Raw genomic sequence first — 20,286 nt, forward strand, 5'->3', positions numbered from 1 at the left:
TTTTTCATTTAAGACAAGGTAAAATGTAATCCCCTTGTTACAGTTCAGATCCACTCATTGACTGCTAAAGACATCCTATGATGAGTCAAGCATCATCCTGAATTCCCTGGTGCTCCACTTTCTATCTTTGAGAGATTTTAAAATCTTCTTTAATCACTTCCACCTGGCACAAACATAGGCCCAGGTCCCTTGGCTGCATGCTGCAATTTCACAATGAGTCTTCCTGTTGACCTCAAGGCCCATATCCACGTTTACTGACACACAGAACTGCTCACAGGATTGATACTGCTGCCTAACCATCTGGTTTGATGCACTGCCTAAAATATCAGCACTTCCAAACAATAGTTTCCAGAAGTGACTATCAGACTGCATGAACTGTGGGACTTAAACCATCAGGAAACTACAAGGGAGAGCAAATACAGTATGACTCACTCAAGCATTTGAGACAAAGAAGTATGGTAAGAAGAAACAACCAATTCTTAAGAGTCACAGATCAGTGAGACATTGGTCCGTGCTGTAAATTTTCCGTTGTTCACTGTGCAGCACAAAATCAGATTACAGTGTTACAGTTTAGGATAACATTATTACAGTTACATTTATGGTTTGTGAGCAAGATTTTAACAAATGTATTTAAATATATTAATAAAAAGCTGTATCTTCATATAGATACCAAAGATAGAGTGTTTAGTAGACACATGGAAAATGTTAGAACTATGTCGAGGACAATGCAGCTAGAAAAAGCATGGTGATTCCTATCAACCCATCACCATGCAGTAGTTCACAACTGCTTTATATTACCTTTCCATGAATGAGATGCTACTGATTATATAGCTCTGGTGGTCAGTCTTGAACCAGTGACAGACAGAGTCTGCTCATTCAGTCCCTGCCAGAGGGTGTCATTTGTCCTACTGTCTTTGAAGTGGAGGGCAAATAGACTCTTTTTCCAGATCTCAGGCCAGACAGTTTAGCTACAGAACAGGTCACTCTGACATTTTCCGCCCTTAATCTGCTGTTCCAGATACCCAGAACTGCTTTCTCTGTACCTTTTTACTTCCCTTTCTTTTCTCTTCTGGTGTCTTCTCCATTTTCTATTACCTCCTCTCATTCCCTCCAGATCATCCATTTGTCCACTTCTCCTTTAACCCACTAATCTCCTTCCCCACTACCTTCTCTGCGATGCTGGGCCAAAGATTGTTGGTCCCAGGAAAGTCACTAAGAGAAGAATATAGGACAGGAGTACTACTTAGGAAGAGTGAGGAACAGGTGACATTTTATATTTGCTCTGTGCAATGATTTTTTCTTTCCTACAACCCCAGAAAGAGTCTCTCTCCCCAGAACACTGATCAGGAGAAGGGGCCAGCAAGGACTGGGATTACAAGTGTTGAGTAATGTTGTGCACGTGCATAATGAGAGAGCAAGAGCATATTATATCACACATGGGCTCGTCTTCCCCTTCCAAGTGCTCCAGAGAGCACCAGAGAATCTATGTTATAGCAGCTAAATTATCCCAAAACTTAAAGAAAATTCTCTTCACCTGTCCTGAAACAGATAAGTGCTCCTGCACAAATCGGACACTGGCAGCTCTTGTCTCCGGCTGCGGAAGTAACAACTCAGTGAAGAGCTTTGTCTGCACATGGCTTCCAGTCTCCTCTAGTCAGACGAAGTGACTTAAGCTTTCTTGGTGGCCAGTTTTCTCTGAAGAACATCCAGCTCTGAAAGCCTATTCTGCTTGTAAAATGCCCTAGCAATTGCCCTCACACATTGGGATTCTTGCATCTTTCAGGAAAACCTACTTTTACCTAACGCTTCTACATGCACATAAACCAATACCATTTCAAGGAGTCCCCAGTTACAAATTGACTCACTGTTGGAACTGTTGTTGATGTCCGTCTGCGTTGGCGCCACACTGTACTGAGTTGACCTTTCAGAGGTGGCCCTTCCTGACAGTAAATGGGAGAAGAGAAGAGAGGAAGGGAAGGGGAAAAAAAAGGGAAGAAAAGGGAATATTTAGATAATCTCACTGAACAGATCTGCAGACACCCTCCAATATTTTTTAATACAGCTTCTTACTGTAAATTCCTCACTCCTCCAACACACACACACTCATATGCATGCAAGCACATCTCCCAGCTGAAATCTGGAGAAGCTAGTTGCCTTGAGTCCTGCCAAGGAGTCTCATTTGCTTTGTCTGATTGTCAGACCTCTGGAAAAGTCTTGTACTGGAGCCATTAAAGAGGGTGGAAGTCATGCAAGCTGTAGAACTGGTGATGCCGTTGCAACAGGTATGTGCAGGACTTAACTGGCAAAAAAAGTCCTTGCAGATCATGCTGTGAAGCCTTAGTTAATCTTTCAGCATTTCTGTAAGGACAGAGCATATGATAGGACCTGAATGTTAAACATGAGCATATCAGCCCTGCTGTTCTGTTCATTAACAGACATTGGATGCGGCAGAAAAAGTAGCTTGGCAGCATTTCTCATTAAGAATAACTTTTCTCTCAGAAAAGTACAATCCAAATCCTCTTTGGCATTAAGGGTATGTTTAACTCAGCTCAGCAAAAGCTGTGTTACTAATCTGACATATGTCTCCTTAGCAAACTGCACTTGTGAGTTTGCCATGGAAGGAATAGTCCCTGCTGCAGAAGGTACAGAGGTACAGGTATCAGACCTTCTTTGATGTTCTTTGTTCCAGACATGGTGCTCTGTAAATGACGCACCAGAGAGCGACCCTCAGCCTGAAAGCTCTTGAATCCATGTATCTCAACATTCAAGGTCATGCTCACTACAATTCCAATTTATTTCTCCTCTTCTTGGTCTTCCTGCCTTCTCATTTGCACAGGATCTGGGTATCAGAGTGTATGACCTTGCTTTACCTGCAGTGTTTATGGAGGACCTTCGGGTATGTGCTATACTGTGAGCAACCCAAGGAATCTGAAAGGTTCATGGAGCTTTTAATGAAAATAATGGTTTCTGTGCTCCTGCTACAATGTATCCATGAGCACCACGGGTACATGGCCATGTAAACAGCAGGAAATTTTACCAGTGAGGAGGAAAGCGGTTTGACGTCCAAAGTCTTAGCCTGACTACTAAGGCAATAACACTAACTGAGTCTAAATACCATTCTATAAATAAGCATTGTGTTTATTGAGCTTTTATTTCTCTTTAAATGATCTCTCTTCCTGTCTTGGTCTCGCAGAATTTGACTGGGCCATATGTACTACTTAATAATGAAGATTGATGATACAAAACATCATTCTCATTATTCATAGCATTTTTCAGAGAGGACGTGCAAAATTAAATCTTCATTTAAAAAAGCAGTGGAATGCACACATGAGCATTACACCGTCTAGAAATCGTCATTACACCAAATGATGAGCAGTTAATGCTAAGTTACTGCTTTTACCCATTCATACAAATGCAGAAGAATATCACTGAAGTAATTTGTGTCTTGTAAGCACAAAGGCTGAGGAGGATTTTCACTTTTATAGTCTACCTTGCAGCAGAATCAGCTAAAGCAAGATATAGGGCCAATCCTTGGCAGAGTGCAAAGTTTTAAGATACTATTCTTGAGTTACTTTGAAAACTCCAGTTTCTTTGGGGCTTTTTGTATGTGTACTGGTACTTACATCTGCTTACAACAACTTTTCACTAAAAATCAGCTATTGTTGATTTTTGCATAAACACTTTCAGACACTTCAGAATTGCTCAAGAAAATCAGGAAAAAGGTAATTTGGTCATGACCTCTTGTCCTCTTGCTGTTTCAAGTGTAACTGGAGCACACACATTCTCTTGCTAAGAGGAAAGTGAGGTGACTGATGCATTGGTCCATTGTTTTTTTAAAGATCACATAATATTCAGAACTACTCTTTATTCAGTGCTATTTTCATTGCTTTTCCAAAACAGCCTTCTCAAATGTAATAACAAGCATCATGCTACCTACTTAGGCTTTCACTTGCTTCCTGTTTATCAAAGAAACCACTTGTAAAGCATTCTTATTGTTTATAAAGATTTTCCCAGAAATTGTCCTCCTCTGTTCCAAGTTCTTTTGATCTCCAACCTCTATTCGTGCTGTTCCTCACTTCTGTTTGCATAATAGCTTTTTGTTCTCTAATTGCATATTGTTCTAGTATTCATCCATTAGAGCTTTTTACTGCCTCCTTTGCCTGCCTTGCCTTTGCTTCCTTCCTTACTAATATATTTTAACTGTCCAATATTTTTCAGTAAGTCACTACTGCTTCTATTATGTCTTTATTTCTTGAAATATTTTTTTACCTGTCGAAACTGAAACTTCTCAAATGCAAGGCTTGTAGAAGCCTCTCTGCCTAAATGCTAGGTTAACACATTTTGTCACTCACTTTCTGTGGGTCTCCTGAAGGATTTAATCTTGAAAGCAAGAAATAAGAAACTAGAAGTGTTTTTTAAAGGTATAAATTCATACCCTATTTTTCAGTGTTGCTGCAAAATGTTTATTTCTAGTGAACTGCCAACACTGCTCTTTTGAGTTTGTGAATATTTTTTTCTTTCTTTGGGGAAAGCTGCAAACTATTTCACAAGCACTGAAGCATTGCTACATACTAGAACATTTTGTGTGCTTACAAAACCACTTTCAATTAAAATTGTATTAATAGTTTTGGCAATTGTCACTATTCTCTTTCATTTATTTTACCACTTGTCTTATTTACAGCTTCAGCTCCTTGGAATAAAAAAAAATCAAAGAACCACAGCTCAATATAAACAATGAAAAGCTCAGACAGAAAAGAAGAGTAGCCTTTGTGGCTATGCATAAAAGCCTGAAGACTTGATTCTAAAGACTTGATCCTTCCTGCTCAAACCCCAAAATATTAAAGCCCTTAAACTTCTATTTCTTAATCACAGGTAATGATTTTCAAGGCAGGGTTAAGAGAGAAGGTGAAAAGGGACCTCACTGCTGTCTTCAGCAGTCTCATGAGAGGGGAGAGAAAAGATGGAGACAGACTCGTCCCAGAGAATCACAGAGAAAAGGTGAGAGGCAGTAGGCATAAGATGCAACAGAGGACACTCCCATGAGATCTTAGGAACAATCTTTTTCCCCCAAAGAAGAAGGTCCCCATTACAACAAGATCTCATGGGTTCATGGGTTCTCCATTCTTGGAGCTATTAAGGAAATAGCTGGTCAAAATGTGGAACAATCGGACTTAGCAGGGTTGGTGTTGAGGAGTGGGAATCAGAAGCAACCTGCAGAGATCCTTCCGACCTGCATCATTTTTTGATTTGTGACACAGGCATTTAATGATCCTAAATTTCAGTATTTACACTACACACATTTGAGAGAATAATCAGTGACAGTTGCTGTGACACCTTCGAGACAGCTACTTCCCCCCACCTCACTTTCACATAAGTGCCCTGTATAGTTCATACAGAGATAGCTGGAGTGAACATTGTGAGTAAAATGCAAGATAAAACCATAGGGGAATCAAAACAGCAAAAAAGATGCTGTGTTGGCAGATATAAATTCCAAAAGGACATATACAGATATTGTAGCCGCTAAAATCTCTTTCAGAGAATAACGTTCTGATCAAGAAACATGTAAAAGTCTACATACAGACTTCTTCCATTTTTAAAAGATGGAATCACAGTTTACAGAGTGCTGTATTAATATAAATCTGGCCTCTGAAAGCTAGCAAATTGCTGGGTTCCCTGGAAATGCATACCCAGCACATGCAAGCTTCCTTCACCTTCAGCCTCCCAAACTTGTACCATGTCCAGGAGATTACAGCCAGAAAAAGAACCTGTTGCAAGGAGCATGGAGTTCCCTCTAGTGCAGAAGCAAAGCCCCCATAGGAGTAAATCCAACCAGCTAATTTCTTCTTGAAACTGATTTCTTTTTTTTCCACACATAAAATGAAAGCCAATGATTCACAACAATTTTCCCAGCATTCCCAGTGGAGTGATGTTCCTGTGTCTGAGGAGAGACAGTGACACCCAACACTCAAGGCCCATAGTGAGGCTAAGTTTCACTGGGGTGCTGGAGGATCAAAGCCCCTCACAGCATTACAGTCCCACCAGCAAGGAGCCTTCAGCATTAACTGTTCCAGACATCCCCAGAAATAAAGGCTGGTGCTGCGACCTCAGCTCTCTCTTTGAAATCATGGTAAACAACAGAGATGTTGTTTACAACATCCAATGTTCATTGGTAGTGTTTTGTTTTGTTTTGTTTCTTTTAGTATCTGATATTCTGAAAGGCCAGAATATGCATTCAAATTATAAAGCACATTTCCAGGAAAACATTATTATTATCTCGGTAACACCTACACAGACCCTGATTTATCAAAGATTTGTAAAAGTCAAGCAGATTTAAAAGTCAGGCAGATTTATTTCCTAGAAAACTGCATACAATTTATTGCATTCTCATCTAAGCTGCTGTCATTCCTTAAAAAAAAAAAAATCCAAACAGATCTGTCCCTTCATATGCATCCACGCTGATTTCTTGCAGTCCTCACAGTTTTCATAGAATCATAGAATGGTTTGGGTTGGAAAGGATCTTAAGATCATCTAGTTCCAACCCCCTGCCATGGGCAGGGGTGCCTCACACTAAACCATGTATCCACCACTCTGTCCAGCCTGGCCTTGAACACTGCCAGGGATGAAGCATTTATCGCTTCTTTGGGCAACCTGTTCCAGTGCCTCACGACCCTCACAGTAAAGAACTTCTTCCTTATATCCAACCTAAACTTCCCTTGTTCCAGTTTAAACCCATTACCCCTTGTCCCATCACTATAGTCCCTGATGAAGAGTCCCTCTCCAGCATCCTTGTAGGCCCCCTTCAGATACTGGAAGCCTGCTATGAGGTCTCCATGCAGCTTCTCTTTTCCAGGCTGAACAGCCCCAACTCTCTCAGCCCGTCTTCATACGAGACGTGCTCTAGCCCCCTTATCATCCTTGTGGCCCTCCTCTGGACTTGCTCCAACAGTCCTTCTCACATTGAGGACTCCAGAACTGCACACAGTACTCCAAGTGGGATCTGACAAGAGCAGAGTAGAGGGGCAGGATCACCTCCTTTGACCTGCTGGTCACACTCCTTTGACGCAGTCCAGTATACGGTTGGTTTCTGGGCTGCAATTGCACACTGCCGGCTCATGTGCAGTTTCTCATTGACCAACACCTCCAAGTCCTTCTCCACAGAGCTGTCAATTTCACTCAGAGGACAAAATACACCTTCTCTTGGCAGATGTTACCCATTTCCATAGCCTTGTCCTACTTCCTTTGAATTTGTTATCACTCATCAATCAGTAGCATCTAGGATCCCTGGATATGAAGGCTCCACTGTGAGTTTTATCATGATATCAGAGAGTGAGTTCACAAAAGACTTCCTTGGATTTCTTATTTAATGCAGTGCCTAAAAAAATGGAATTTCAGCTTTTTAACCTGAGGCTGTTAGTAACAGCCATATATAAATAAGAAGATCAGAGTCTATGAAGATGTCCAGTGGGGAAGAGAAAACTACCTAAGAACTTAGTATTTGTCTGCAGGATGAGTTTTAAAAGGTTAGTAAGCTTTTCAGGGAATATTTTAGTACTGCTACAGGTTGCCTATTTTCACAAATAGATCAAGACAGACAATATATAAATAAAGCAGTCTATATCTGCTTCATCCAGACACAACCAGCTCTGAGAGTTAAATGCCTGAGACGGTTTCAATCTGCGCAAAATGAAATTCCAGCACACAACATACCAGCTCTGAACTGCCGTGGATTGCACCCCTCTCCCCAATGAGCCTTTGTCCTTTCCCTCCCTGTTGATCATGGTGGCAGACACTACCTGTGTATCTGATCAACATTGCAGAAGAGCACCAGTCGTAATAGCAGCTTGATGTTGATGGACTTCTGCAAATCTCAGCTGAGGAGCTAACCATAGCTGTAGAGAGGAAGAACTGATTCTGCTTTACTCTGCCTCGTAACTCCACAGCATAAGAAAGCTTTCTGAAAGGATCTTAAATAGTCTAAGTGTACTTCTTAGTATAGTGTTTTCAAAAACGCTGAAGTCATTTAGGTGTTTCTGAAGTCATTAGCAGAATATCAAGTTTTAAAAAAGGTGGTAACAATACACAGCTTTTAACAACATCACTTTTGATACAAAAAATATCGAAACTAGAAATTTGTTTCAAAGCAAATTTTAAGAAGGTCTCAAAGAATTATCAGAAATCAAGATTTCTAAAATTTGCACTGTCTGTTAAAATGACTTAGCCCAAGTTCTACAAGCTTTCTTTCTGGACCAGCTAAGCCCTCTAGAATTCCTATAACAACTCCTGTCAGCATATACCAAATCCATATCTCAGTGGCTTTATGCGGTATGAACTGCTAAGTGGTAGAAACATCATCTGGACAAGGGATTATAAAGAGAGGTCAGAGTGGAGGATAATGCTTGCAGCCTACTTTAGTGACAGGAACAATCCAGGTGATTGTGAAAGGACTTAGCAGAGAGACATCACAGCAGGGCACTAAGAACTCCTATCTAGCCCTGTGGAGATCTACACTCCCCTTGCAATCTCTCCTCATCCACAAAATCCTCCATAGCCTAATGGTAGTTCTAATTATAGAGCAGGAATTTCTTCTGATAAGAAGGTGGTTTACACACTGTAGCACCCTCAGTGCACGTGCTGCTTTAATATCTGAAAACACTCAACTTGAAAGGCAGTGAAGAGCAGCGACTCAGCACTCACTTAAGGCTATCAACCAAAGACCACACAAACAGGCACAATTCTTGCATTTCCTAAAACTGGAGTACTTCATTTTGCGCCCCTAATAATTTTCTTTAAATGTAGTTTGTGTGTGTAATAAATGACTCTACACCAATACTTCTACATCATCACTGAGCTTTCCAGTATGACTTCAGGAACAGCAGGGAGCACAGCTATAACTAAAATTACTGTGAGTAGTATTGATAGTATCCAGCATTATCAATACAGGAACTGAGTCACAAGAAAAAAATAAAGGATGATTGACTCCAGTGTTTAACAGCTTCAAGGCAGCTGCAGACAGAAACCAATATATTAAGCCAGAGAAATGCCAATGTCCTGGCTTTCTCTATGAAAATTCTCCAAAGCAGAGCTGGTTTTTGCATGCTTTATTTCTTAAAAGTGGCACTGGATGGAGCCTTGTTGTGCCCCTCTTGAAAACCAGAAATAAAAATGTCAGAGTAGTGAGAATGGGGTCAGCTTCTTGGTTAAAATTAAGGAACCACTGAGATAGATGTTTCCCGGCATTTGTCCACCATTGCTCAAAAATTGGAGTGAATGCGTGTAGTCTAGTAACCCTGTATGCGGTGAACGACTTTTGAGTAGACCTAAGGGGATGAATTCTCTGCAAGAGTTTTCTTCACAGTACAAACTCAAAACAGGCAGAAACTCTTTTGGCTATAACACTTCTGTGAGCCATCTTTACAGGGATGTGTGCACTCTAGCCACCTCTTCAGGCTAAAGAAAGTAAAGCAGCTGAGGAATTACATAATACAGGTCTATGAAAACATAAGCATCACAGAGAAAATGAGCAGGGATCATTTTTTTCATCACCTCTTCTCATCCAAGGTTTAAGAGCAATAAATATAGTTGTTTCAAAACAAAAGGGTGATACTTATTCGTGCAACTTGTAGTTCCACTTTGGAAATGCTAGTTACAAAGCACTGTACATATTAAAAAAAAAAAAAAAAGAAAGAAAGAAAAAAAGCAGGCTCCAGAAGCAACTGAACAAATTCAGAGAATAAAGTCCTGGATGGGCTTCTAAGTACAAATACCCCACCTCTGGCTCAGGAGTCCCACAGCCACCACTTTCAAAAAATCTGGGCAATGCTCTATGAAGTGACACTATGTCCTTGCCCTGTTCTTGTAATTTCTTGTATAGGAATGCCTGTTCGGAGATAGGACATCTGGCTTAGTGGACACTGGTCTGATCTGTCATGACTATGTTCATGTTACATGCACTCCACGAAGCTCCTTGATGTGATGGCTTTCAGGATCAGGGCAACTACACTTTAGTGATTTCAGAGAAGAAAGCAGAGTATGAAATGGAAATTAATAGACAGTCACCTGTTCTGGCATGAGTATTCATTTGGGGAGCCTGAGGCTTCAAGGTATCCACTGTTGATAATTATGTCTTACCTTTGTTCATACTTGGGGAATGGGCACGAACTCCAGAATAGACAGTGTGTAATCACCAGAGGCTGTGAAAGAGGAAGACAGCATCTCCCAGCTGCCTGGAGAGTTGAGAGCCAAGAAGAAAGAGGCAGCTTCCAGGAGCTAAAAATATTATTGACATAGCCTTGTTTTCTTCAGGGTTGTGTGATGGAAAGACAAACCCGACGCATTATGTCATTAAAAAAAGTCAGCAGGCCAGATCCACTCTGTGGCCTGTCAGGGCCAACCTGGGGAAAAATAATCAAATAATGGCAAAGAACATTTTCACAGTCACTACTGCATGTGAGACAATGTATTTCTTTGAATACATTTGCCATAGCATTTATTACAATTCTAAGATAGATGGACACACTTTATCAAAGTAACCACTGACTGCACTGACTTTGGAGGTGGGAGAGGGGATTATTTGGAGCTTGGCTTGCATAAAGTGCTAAAATCACACATTCTGAAGAGTCACCCAGGCTCTTCTAAAATCTAGCTGTAAGCATGCTTGAAAAGAGAGAAACCTGATCTCCAAGTCCACTTGAAAAAGTGGCTTAGGCATCATTTAAATTTTGGTTTCCTACAGATTCCTATATCCTAACCACCAACCACAGCCGCTGCCTGACCCCTCAAAAAACTCACCATCCGTGCCCCCACAATTCTCCTGCCTCTTCCCTCCATGCCTACTCTTCCATTGCACTGAAGCGATCGCAGTTACCTTTATTCATCTCCCTTCTCCTTCGGCCATACAGCCAACCAACCGATGTACATCCCCACTACAAATCAACCTTCCTCCAGTGAATATATTGGGTTGAAGCATAAAACTTATTTCTCAGCGAGTGCCCCAATCTGAAAACAGAGAAAAATCTTTGCAAAGTTGATTAGTGATCGAGTTATATCTGAATGGTCCAAGCAAGACAACACTGTGAGTCAGCATGTCACAAGGCACAATGTTATGTTTACAGAAAATGATGCCCTTCTCCTCTGTTTATGCAAATACCTTTCTTACAGTGGAGGTTTCTTTAATGTTTAATGAGAAGCATTGCTTTCAAACCACTTTTTAAACTTTAACTACAAAATTGAAATCCAGTATATTCTCAGGATCTTCCTACACACATCCCCAGAGCAAATGAATTCCATTTTTCTCTATTAAGGAAGCTATAGTAATGTATCAGTCAGAAATAAAGAATTTGAAGTTATAACGCAACTTGGAGAATTGGACTGGATGATTTTGTAGTGTAACATTTTTCTATTACTATTTTTCCATTTGTCCATAACAGAAAATCACACTACATATGGCTGCCAAACTCCACAGGACCAAGTACATTGTTCTTCACATACTTTCTTTCTTAGCCCTTTCTCACTTCTATGTGCCTCACTTAGTTTGCCTACTGTGTTTACTTGCACATAGAATCAGCAAAGTATTTATCATTCAGTACAGATAAAAAAACCCCAAACAACCGAATTCCAGCCTTTAAATTATTCAAATATCAGATAAACCAGAAGAACATATTCTGGTTTAATTGCTTCTTGCATGGTTAAATTAGGTTTCACTAGAAAACTGAGAAAGAACCCTGTCTTTTATACACAGTATATTGAAAAACACCAACTTACATATTTTTGAAAACTTTATTTCGGGATGATTTTTCTCATTTTAATTGTAAAGAGTGCTAAGGAGTTCACACTTTGTAGCTGAAAACCCTCTCAGAGCAGCTGTGCAGCTTGGGGAGGTGAGCTGAACTTTTTAAGCATCAAAGATAGAATTCAGTACTGCAAAGTATGCTTCTATTTTCAGTACAGACGACCCAAAATAGAACCCAAAGTGGGACAAAACTATCTAAGAACACAAGATAATTCCAGACTTGTGCGTTTTTCTCCATTGCTATCATTAGTTACATGCTGCTGAGTAGTTTGGTGAAACTTTTTTTTTGTCTGGCTGTAATTTGGATGAGGGAAAGAAAAAAAAGGGCGTAGGGAATAGGCTACAGCAGCAGCCTCTCAACCTCACACATTTTGGTAGAGGCATTTTCAGCCCAGTGTTATACAGCTGCTTAACTGAAGAAGGGTGAAGATAAGTAGCTACCATGATGATTAAAAACGAATACTATAACAACTGGAAATGGACAAACCATTTTTTTTATCAGTGGACTGTAACAGAAGAGCTCCACTTATAGTGGAACAACAGACAGCTGAAAACTAAATCAGCTGCTTTCAAACTGGGACATAATCGAAGTTAATACACTAAATGCCACAGCCAACCTGGCTTGTGCAGCTCCATAAAATCTTCCCACCACAGAAGGAGAGAAACGTGTGTAGCTTGGATGTGTTCCTCAGAAATTTCTACAGCATGGGAATGTTTTTTAATACCTTTAGACTAGTCAGGGTGTTTAACATTGCTAAATATGCAAGAATGAAGCATGGATTAGAGCTGACAGACGTAATGCTTTTACTCAGAATTAGTGTTACAAAAATAGCCCAGAAATCTAGAAAGGAAGGATTACAGCTTTTGAAATGACCCTATATTTTGAGATATTCCCTATGATGTAGCAAGAGTCACTCATTTTCTTTTCACCTATACCAAAGTTGAACAAATTAGAGCATGCCAAGATTATTCATATTTCTCTGTGATATTTAATAGCTCCTATCACAGGAAGCATTCACAGTTCACAAATGCTACTTAATTAAGTTCTAGAACTCTCTGAGAGATAAGAATGAATCAGTGTACAAGATATCTCAAAGACCAAAAGCTTTAAGCCAAGTAATGCATGGAATGAGAAGAACATAGCCCAGGAGCAGATCATCTTGGTCCCTTACACTGGCACTCAATATGCTGCCTCTTTCAAATTTGCCAATACATGGATGGAAAAGGTCTGTTTCCTGGGAGAACACCAAGCTCTCCCTGAAGCCTCTCTTCACCCGAGATAAGCTCCTTCCCCAGGCAACAGCAGAAATTTTTTAGCTGGTGAAAGGGTAGGTTAAGAAGTGAATCGAGAACTGCGTGAACATCCCTGCACCGGAGAAGGTCAAGGTCTCAGTCTGACCAAGTGTCTCCAGTGGCAGAACGGAAGCCAAGTGGGCAGACGCAGAGTGACAGTAATTAGCTATGATTGGTGGAAGTGGGGTGTATAGCAAATTCACTGTCACTTGGAGTCAAAGCAAAGCCTTATTTCACGTGCACCATAGGTTGATGGTCTGAATAAGGACACAGCAATAATTTCTGTAGTGCTGGATCTGCTGAATGAAGCAAGGAAGGTGTGTCACTGCAGGGATGGAATAGGATAATCACAAGTCTCCTTTTCTGCTTGTAGAATGGGTGAGTGCATTTAAGATACTTGGTTCCAAAGGGCAGGTAGGCATGTGAATTAAATTGTAAGCATGCTTATTCTATCAGGTTACTGGTTGCTAGGCACAAAGAAGCACTGTATTTTAAAAGCTGAAATATCTGGCTGATTGGATTGAATGCCTCAGAGCTTCAGTGATGCTGTCTTAGACTGGCTTGAAATAATTCATCCCAATCCCAGTGCTCAAACCCTCCCATGCATGGAAAGCAAGGCACTGCTATAGCTTCTCTCGTTGCTTTTTTGTCTGAGGCTAACACAGGGCTCACTTCACTGTCTAAGTTATGAAGGCTTCCAAAGGACAAAGGCAGATCCAGACTGAACAGTCTCTTTTGTCTCTGCAACAGTCCCTTTCCCCATAAATCTACATATCTCATCTCTGGATGAAGGAAGAAAATGAAGGCCTCTTCCTACACGTTTTGTGCTCAACTGTCAACTAATACACACTCTGGGTCTGACAGCATTTGGCTGCTGCAAGGCACGAAATCTTTGCCCTTTTCTTGGTCAGAATCTGGTTTCATTTCAAGCAGCTGGTTACCAGTGTCATGTAGGTATATACATTGTCTGAATAGCCTATGAGTCACCGAGTTAGTAGACATGGCCATTTCAGTAACTTCTCTAACACTGATATTAGTATTTTGCAATGTCTAGATCATCTCTTTTCTTCTTGCCTCAATAAAACCCAACCAAATCTAGAGCCATCTCCAAGCTTTAAGTAGCCTTCAAAATACAGTTAATATTCTGATTTCTTGGTAACCTGCTCAGCTAAGACCACATAGAAAACTCTGAACTCTAATATTTCGTTACTGGTAACTACATTGATTTCCAATCTGCACAGGCAAACATTCATCAACAATTAACCTTTTGCAGAATATCTGAGGCCAAAGCTGTGCTCCCAGTGGTGTGCACTGTTTTGACGGAATGAACAATCCCCCCGGGACATGTAAAATAAGCAGAAAGAGTGAAGAAAGAAGACAGCTTCTCTGCTTCTCTCTTGCGTAGGCAAGGACAGGCAGTTTATTTCCCCAAAAGATCTAAGTATGTTCCTAAGGGTTTAGTAGGATGATCTATAAAAGGATACAGCCGTCTTTGGCAGGGAAGATAAAACAGAGCTGGTGACCAGCCAAATGGACATATACTGAGATATCTGACTGCATGATTTACATCACACAGGGATTTCCTAGCTGGATAGGGCACCACTGCTTAGACTCAGCCATAAACGCTCCTTATAACAGCTTCCTCACACAGCCTACCAGTGGCTTTTTGATCTGCTGCTCCTATCTCTCTGCAGGCATCTTGGGTAAAGTGACCTCCAGGCAGTACTTGAAGCTGAACTACTCCTCCAGCCAAGCCCATAACCTATGTAGTGTTACACAAATCCTTATTTCAAGTCCTCCAAAAGTATCAACTGACATGTGAAAAGATATCTGCAGAGCAAGGAAGATTTGTCTGTATGGGAAGCAAGAGGCTTTAGAGTCTTAGCCAGCTAACTGACAGACAGGACACCCTGCAAGAAGTGTACACTGAGGTATTTTGTTAACTGAAAATAGCTGTCCTACAGCTTAAAGATTGGTTGGTTTCACTGGTTCTGTAACAGTGCAACAGCCTACTTTCGTTTTGCATGAACTGTTTGAATAGATAAGGCTGTAATGGATTTTCATCTTAAAACTCCAAGTTTGTATAGAAACTATATCAATAGAAAACAAGTTAGGAAGCTCCCAGAAACCATGCTGCCAGGGACAGCAATGTTTCTTAGAAGGTGTAATCTATTTCTTTTTCCTTTCACTGAACTAGACATTCAATCTGACCAGCTAGATACTTCATCACTAAAGTAAAGTAGTTCTTTGAGTTCAGTGAACAGTGACTAGATAAAATAGGCAAGCTTAGAGTTTAGACCTTAATTGAACAAAATATTCAAGCATGTAATTACTTAAGTCAACAAAGTCATCAACAATTACATGTGCCAGTTAACATTCTGTTACTTTTGGATCTCACAGTCAAAGATGAGGGACATTGCACACTGGAGGGCTAAAACTTACAGACTTCCAGCTGCAATGGGAGTTGCATTTACAGAACATAGGCAGAATTTGGCTCTCTGAGCATCAGTACATGTGCAACGGTTTTACCACAAAGCCGTTCTGTGCTGTAGTCATTGCAATCAATGAAGAACAGCATATGGTTAGTTAGACGCCAGGGTAAACAACCTCCATTCATCCACAAAGCACTAAAGCAACTAGTACTCCTTCCAAAATGTGTGCCTGGGTAATAATAAACAGTTTGGCTGCAATAAAAATCTATCATCACTTGCATTTCTCAAGAAGCTGTTCAAGTACAAAATAGATACCCCTGAGCTGCAATGATAAATAATGGGTTTCATTTCCTTGCACTAGAAATATTTGGCTCAAACTGTAGGTTACAGGGTGTAGAAGAAGCTATGCTAATTCACATCAGCTGTCCAGATAGCTCAGCCTATAATAGAAAGCACTTCTAGCTGGATGGCAGATCTAAACCCTTTGTAATGCTAGTGTTATGGGAACTACTGCATTCTGAATAAGGCCAAGCAGCCATCAAACATCCAATTCAAGAGAAAAATCTCGCCTATTGGTATACACAGCCCATTTAGAACCTGCAAGTCCCAAGTCTGCAGTTTCTTCAATGGAAAAAATAATACTTTATTGAAACGCAGAAATTACAGACTTCATTCTATATGGATTTCAGCACTATGATTATATTATGTCATGTGCTAAATGTGCACTCTCTGAAGTTAGTTTTCATAATACCTCGTACCTGAATTCTATAAAATTTGATAATGGCAGAGGTATATTAACTCCTCTACTCAGCTACCCATTTTCATCAAACTTCAAGAAACTCGAAAAATTGGAGATCACAACCTTGCTGACAAATTTAGCTGAGCTTCATTAGCAGGCTTAAATGTTATTTGGGAGACAAAGAGAAGGCAGGAAGACTTAATGGCTGAGGTACCCGCCTACTCATAACCTTCTAATCTTCATTTCTTTAGGAGACCAGAGTACAAAAGTTATTGTAATATTCATAATTAACAAAGAGGGATATTCAAAATTTACATAACCTTTTCCCAAGTAATTTCTGTGAGTCTGCAGACAATCTCAGCTGAGGATGCACCCTTTTCTGAACTCTCTTACCTCCTGAATAACACTGGCTATTAAATGACGGAGCATTCAACAGAAAATCAAGAAGACCTAGACAGTAAATATTATGCTCAGTCTGGCAATTTATGTATTTTGGTAGTTTTTTTAATGCATTTCATTTTCTCTCCCTCTGCTAGTGCTTTTTTTTTTTTTTTTCACTGCAACTTCTCTTTATGGGCCAAAGGCCAGTAATTGTAGCTCGGGTGGTGTGCCATTAACTCATTTCACTGTGATAATACACTGCCAGCTGCTGGGTACAGGGGCTGTGAGCATGCAGGTATTTTCTAACACCCATCTCAACCAAACAATACTGAAGCTGTCAAGATAGGGGAAAAAACCCCAGGAAGATCTGCAGCAAAAAATCTCCATCTTTGATACTCTCCTCTTTAGAGGACATCTGGTAGCTTCTTCCAGCCAGGGTACCCAGGTGGGCCCTGGGCAGGCTTATCGGGCTTTGCTGTAGGAGAAATACAGGCAGGGCAGAGTTAGAGGCAGATACCCTTGCAGAACTGTAAATCAATACTGGTGCACTCTGTTGGCTGATCCAACCCTAGGTGAAGTGAAAAAGTGACTTTGTATTGATCACAACGAGCTGCAGATCAGATGTACTTGGACATACTCATGAGAGCTGAACTTTGGCCCACCTTTGCTCATCTTGAAGTCCCCAGCTGCTTTAGCGTGGGTATGAGTGATAACAGACCAATACCGAAATTCGAAAGAGTTACCTTCGGCTTCGGTGACAGCAAGGAGAGACAGACTTAGAATGCATTTAAAGTCTCCCCTATTAATGCTTCTTCTTGGATCTGATTTCCATTAATTAGACTTTGAGGGCCTGAAATTATATGCAACTGATCTGCAGGAGATAGGTAAGCAAAAAAAGTTCCTGGAACTAACTTCTGGTTAAAGCTCCTGAGTAATCCAGTTGTTGAGACAGGGTGGAAAAAGGGCGAGGGATAAACAAGGAAGTGGAAAGAATTAGAAAGATGCAATTTCAATTTTTTTCACTGTACAGCTTAAAATGATAAAACCCAGAGACCTCAAGCATGAGGTAATTTTCCCCAGCATCTTGCTTTCTAAATATATGTGCTAGCTCTCTTCTTTCTCCACCTAATTAAAAGGACTGATGTCAGACCCTGCAGTTATGTCAACAGCTGCCCTACCTCCATTTTGCTCATCTCTCCTTCCTGACAGCAGATGCCATGTGCCTGTGAAAAGCAGAGTCATGGGGCTGTGCCAAGGCCTTCCCCTTGGGTGTGTCAGGGAGAGGTGCAAGAAAGGAACTCCACAACAGTGCAGTCAGGCAGAGGAAAAAAAGCAAAAGGGAAGCCCTGACCAAAAGCAAAGCAAAACTTGTTCTTTCCATACATTCACATATTCTGTTTTTCTACGCTACAAAGCCTCCTGTTTTGTGGGACATCCTCAAAGACTACAGAGTATAAAAGAGCAGTGTAGATATCAATATCACTATCAGGTTGATCTTGTTTGTGGACTGTGAAATAGCTTGGAGATGTTCAAAGCGTCAGGGCATGTCTGTCTTCACCATAATACGCTGCTGAAGAACTAGCTCCCAACAAGGTGTAACAGCTAGGCATCTCGTATGGTTCTCTGAGAGGTGTTACTATGACACTGTGGTGAAAACTTAGAGCGAACCTCAAAAATAATTAATGAAACACTTTAATCTGAAATGTGTTGTCTCTACATTTCATGCAAAACCTTTGGAATCTGCACGTGAATAGATTTTAGGGATGGCCTATTTAGATACCAAGTGTTTTTTCGCTCATCCAGTGAACACAAATTTTCTGTGTGTGCACTCCTTTCTAAAAGAAGAGGAAACTCTAGGGGGTATATGCCTGGAAAATTTAAAGAGAAACCTCAGGAGGCTATTTCTCCTCTTGAAGATATTGTAGAGAGAATATGATAGGAAAGATTGACAGAAATAATGAATATTTTATCAGAAATGTACTAAGAGAATTCCTTCGTTTTGCAAATCATCATTCATGTGTGGCTTTTTATCCTCTGGTAACTACAAATCAAAATACAAAGTCCATGTCATTACCATTATTTTGCATGGTCTTTGATTAGCAAGGGATCTGCTTGCTTTTTAAACAGACAAAATTTTTAAAAGTAAACAGTTTTTGTAGTGGCCCAAGCACTGAAGCAAGTTTCCAAAGACCAATTCTTCCACGCAGCATGTGAATCATCATTTCCAGGAATCATTGTCATTAACATCAGAAAATGGGACTGAACACACTCATGAATAGTTTCTGTCTATCGTTCTAAAAATGCTGCTTCTGAGCTCCCTTACAAAGCGTGGAGGAGGAAGGCTTCATCCAAAAAGCAGACTGGGACTGGGCTACAACTCTCCAGGTGCCCTCTTATCATCAGTTCCTGGAAGAGTTCACAAGGGCAGAGGTGAGCTCTCCCTTTCACTTATGAAGGAATCAATACCGGCATCATTACCACATTAAGAAGACTCTCCTACAGCAAGAGAAAGAAATATGGCAACAAGCAACCTTCAACACAAATGGCCTTAGTTAATTGTGTACTTTTTAATACTGTCTGTACTGATTGTTATGCACGCTTGATGGTCTCCAGTCTGAGAAAAAAAGGGCTCAGAAAGCTTTCTGATTCATTAGACCTGAAGGTAAAAATTAAAAGTCAATACATGACAAAATTATTGTAATTGTTTCTCTCAACACTATTACCCAATGCCTAATTATGTTGACTTGTGACCTGCTAACTCCATTTGAATTAAGGTCTGCCTCCAAGGACAAAACCACCTTGGAAATGCATCTAGTGAACACTAGGCTTCCAACATCCTTTTAGAATATAGAGGCCACCTGATCAGGTGGGAAGGAGAAATTTTAAAGTAAGAGTCTCAGCTGAATTTTCCATCTATTCAGAGAAAGGCATAAAAGGAATGAAAGTAAATTTAACAAATGACATTAGAGTGAATTGACCAACGACCCAGTTTCATCGCTGAGCAGCAGCCAAGAAATAAGGTACATCCCTAGCATGGAAAGATTTTTCTTTGAAGTACCATCTCCCAATGTCCTAGCCCTTGACTGAACAAAAGTTATGTGCTATGCTACTATATCACTGAAAATACTCACTGCCAGTGAACTGATTGAATTCGTTGGTTGCGCAGAACATTTCTTTCCAACTAAAATGCTGTGAAAGCAATGAAAGATTTTATACCTCTAGCAGGACTATTTTAAAATTTGCACACATTGCTGTTATTAACAATTCTTAATAATTTAAGAATTAAATAATTTAAGCCATGATTCTCTCCTCTTGCAGCTGATTCTGAATACATCCTGGTGGTAGGAGAAGAAATTCTTGAAAGGATGCACAATACCTAGTGCCTAATTCTTTAGCAAAGATCTGTATGAACTCTCCCAGCTTTTGTCAAGAAAGGTCTAGTTAATTTTTGCCATGCATGATGACGAAATGATAACTCTAAAATTGTCAGTTGACAGGTTGAAGTACCAGAGGAGCCATGAGAATTATTTCCTCTTTTCTTTTTAAATGAACTTGGTTTGTTCCACATATTACCAAGGTGTGAGCACTAATGGGTAAAATCTTGTTGGCTTTAAGACACTTATCAACCTTCAAGGTGCAATCCTTTAAAAAAA

The 20,286-nt window shown here is 40.3% G+C and overlaps 1 protein-coding gene and 1 long non-coding RNA gene across 2 annotated transcripts in view; both read right to left on the reverse strand.

Moving 5' to 3' along the window:
* Window positions 1–1,934, reverse strand: part of NRG1 (neuregulin 1) — a 293,355-nt gene extending 291,421 nt beyond the window's left edge. The window contains exon 1 of the mRNA XM_030469681.1: window positions 1,866–1,934. The gene's annotated coding sequence lies outside the window, so the exon portion shown is untranslated. The remainder of the gene's footprint in view (window positions 1–1,865) is intronic.
* Window positions 1,935–10,359: 8,425 nt separating this feature from the next.
* On the reverse strand, window positions 10,360–10,948 carry LOC115600564. Its single transcript, XR_003989049.1, has 2 exons — window positions 10,865–10,948; window positions 10,360–10,391 (listed from the first exon to the last, which is right to left on the reverse strand). It is a non-coding gene; the product is annotated as an uncharacterized LOC115600564 (long non-coding RNA).
* Window positions 10,949–20,286: the final 9,338 nt, after the last annotated feature.

Source organism: Strigops habroptila, chromosome Z, assembly GCF_004027225.2.
Source record: "Strigops habroptila isolate Jane chromosome Z, bStrHab1.2.pri, whole genome shotgun sequence".
In the NCBI taxonomy this organism is placed as follows: domain Eukaryota; kingdom Metazoa; phylum Chordata; class Aves; order Psittaciformes; family Psittacidae; genus Strigops; species Strigops habroptila.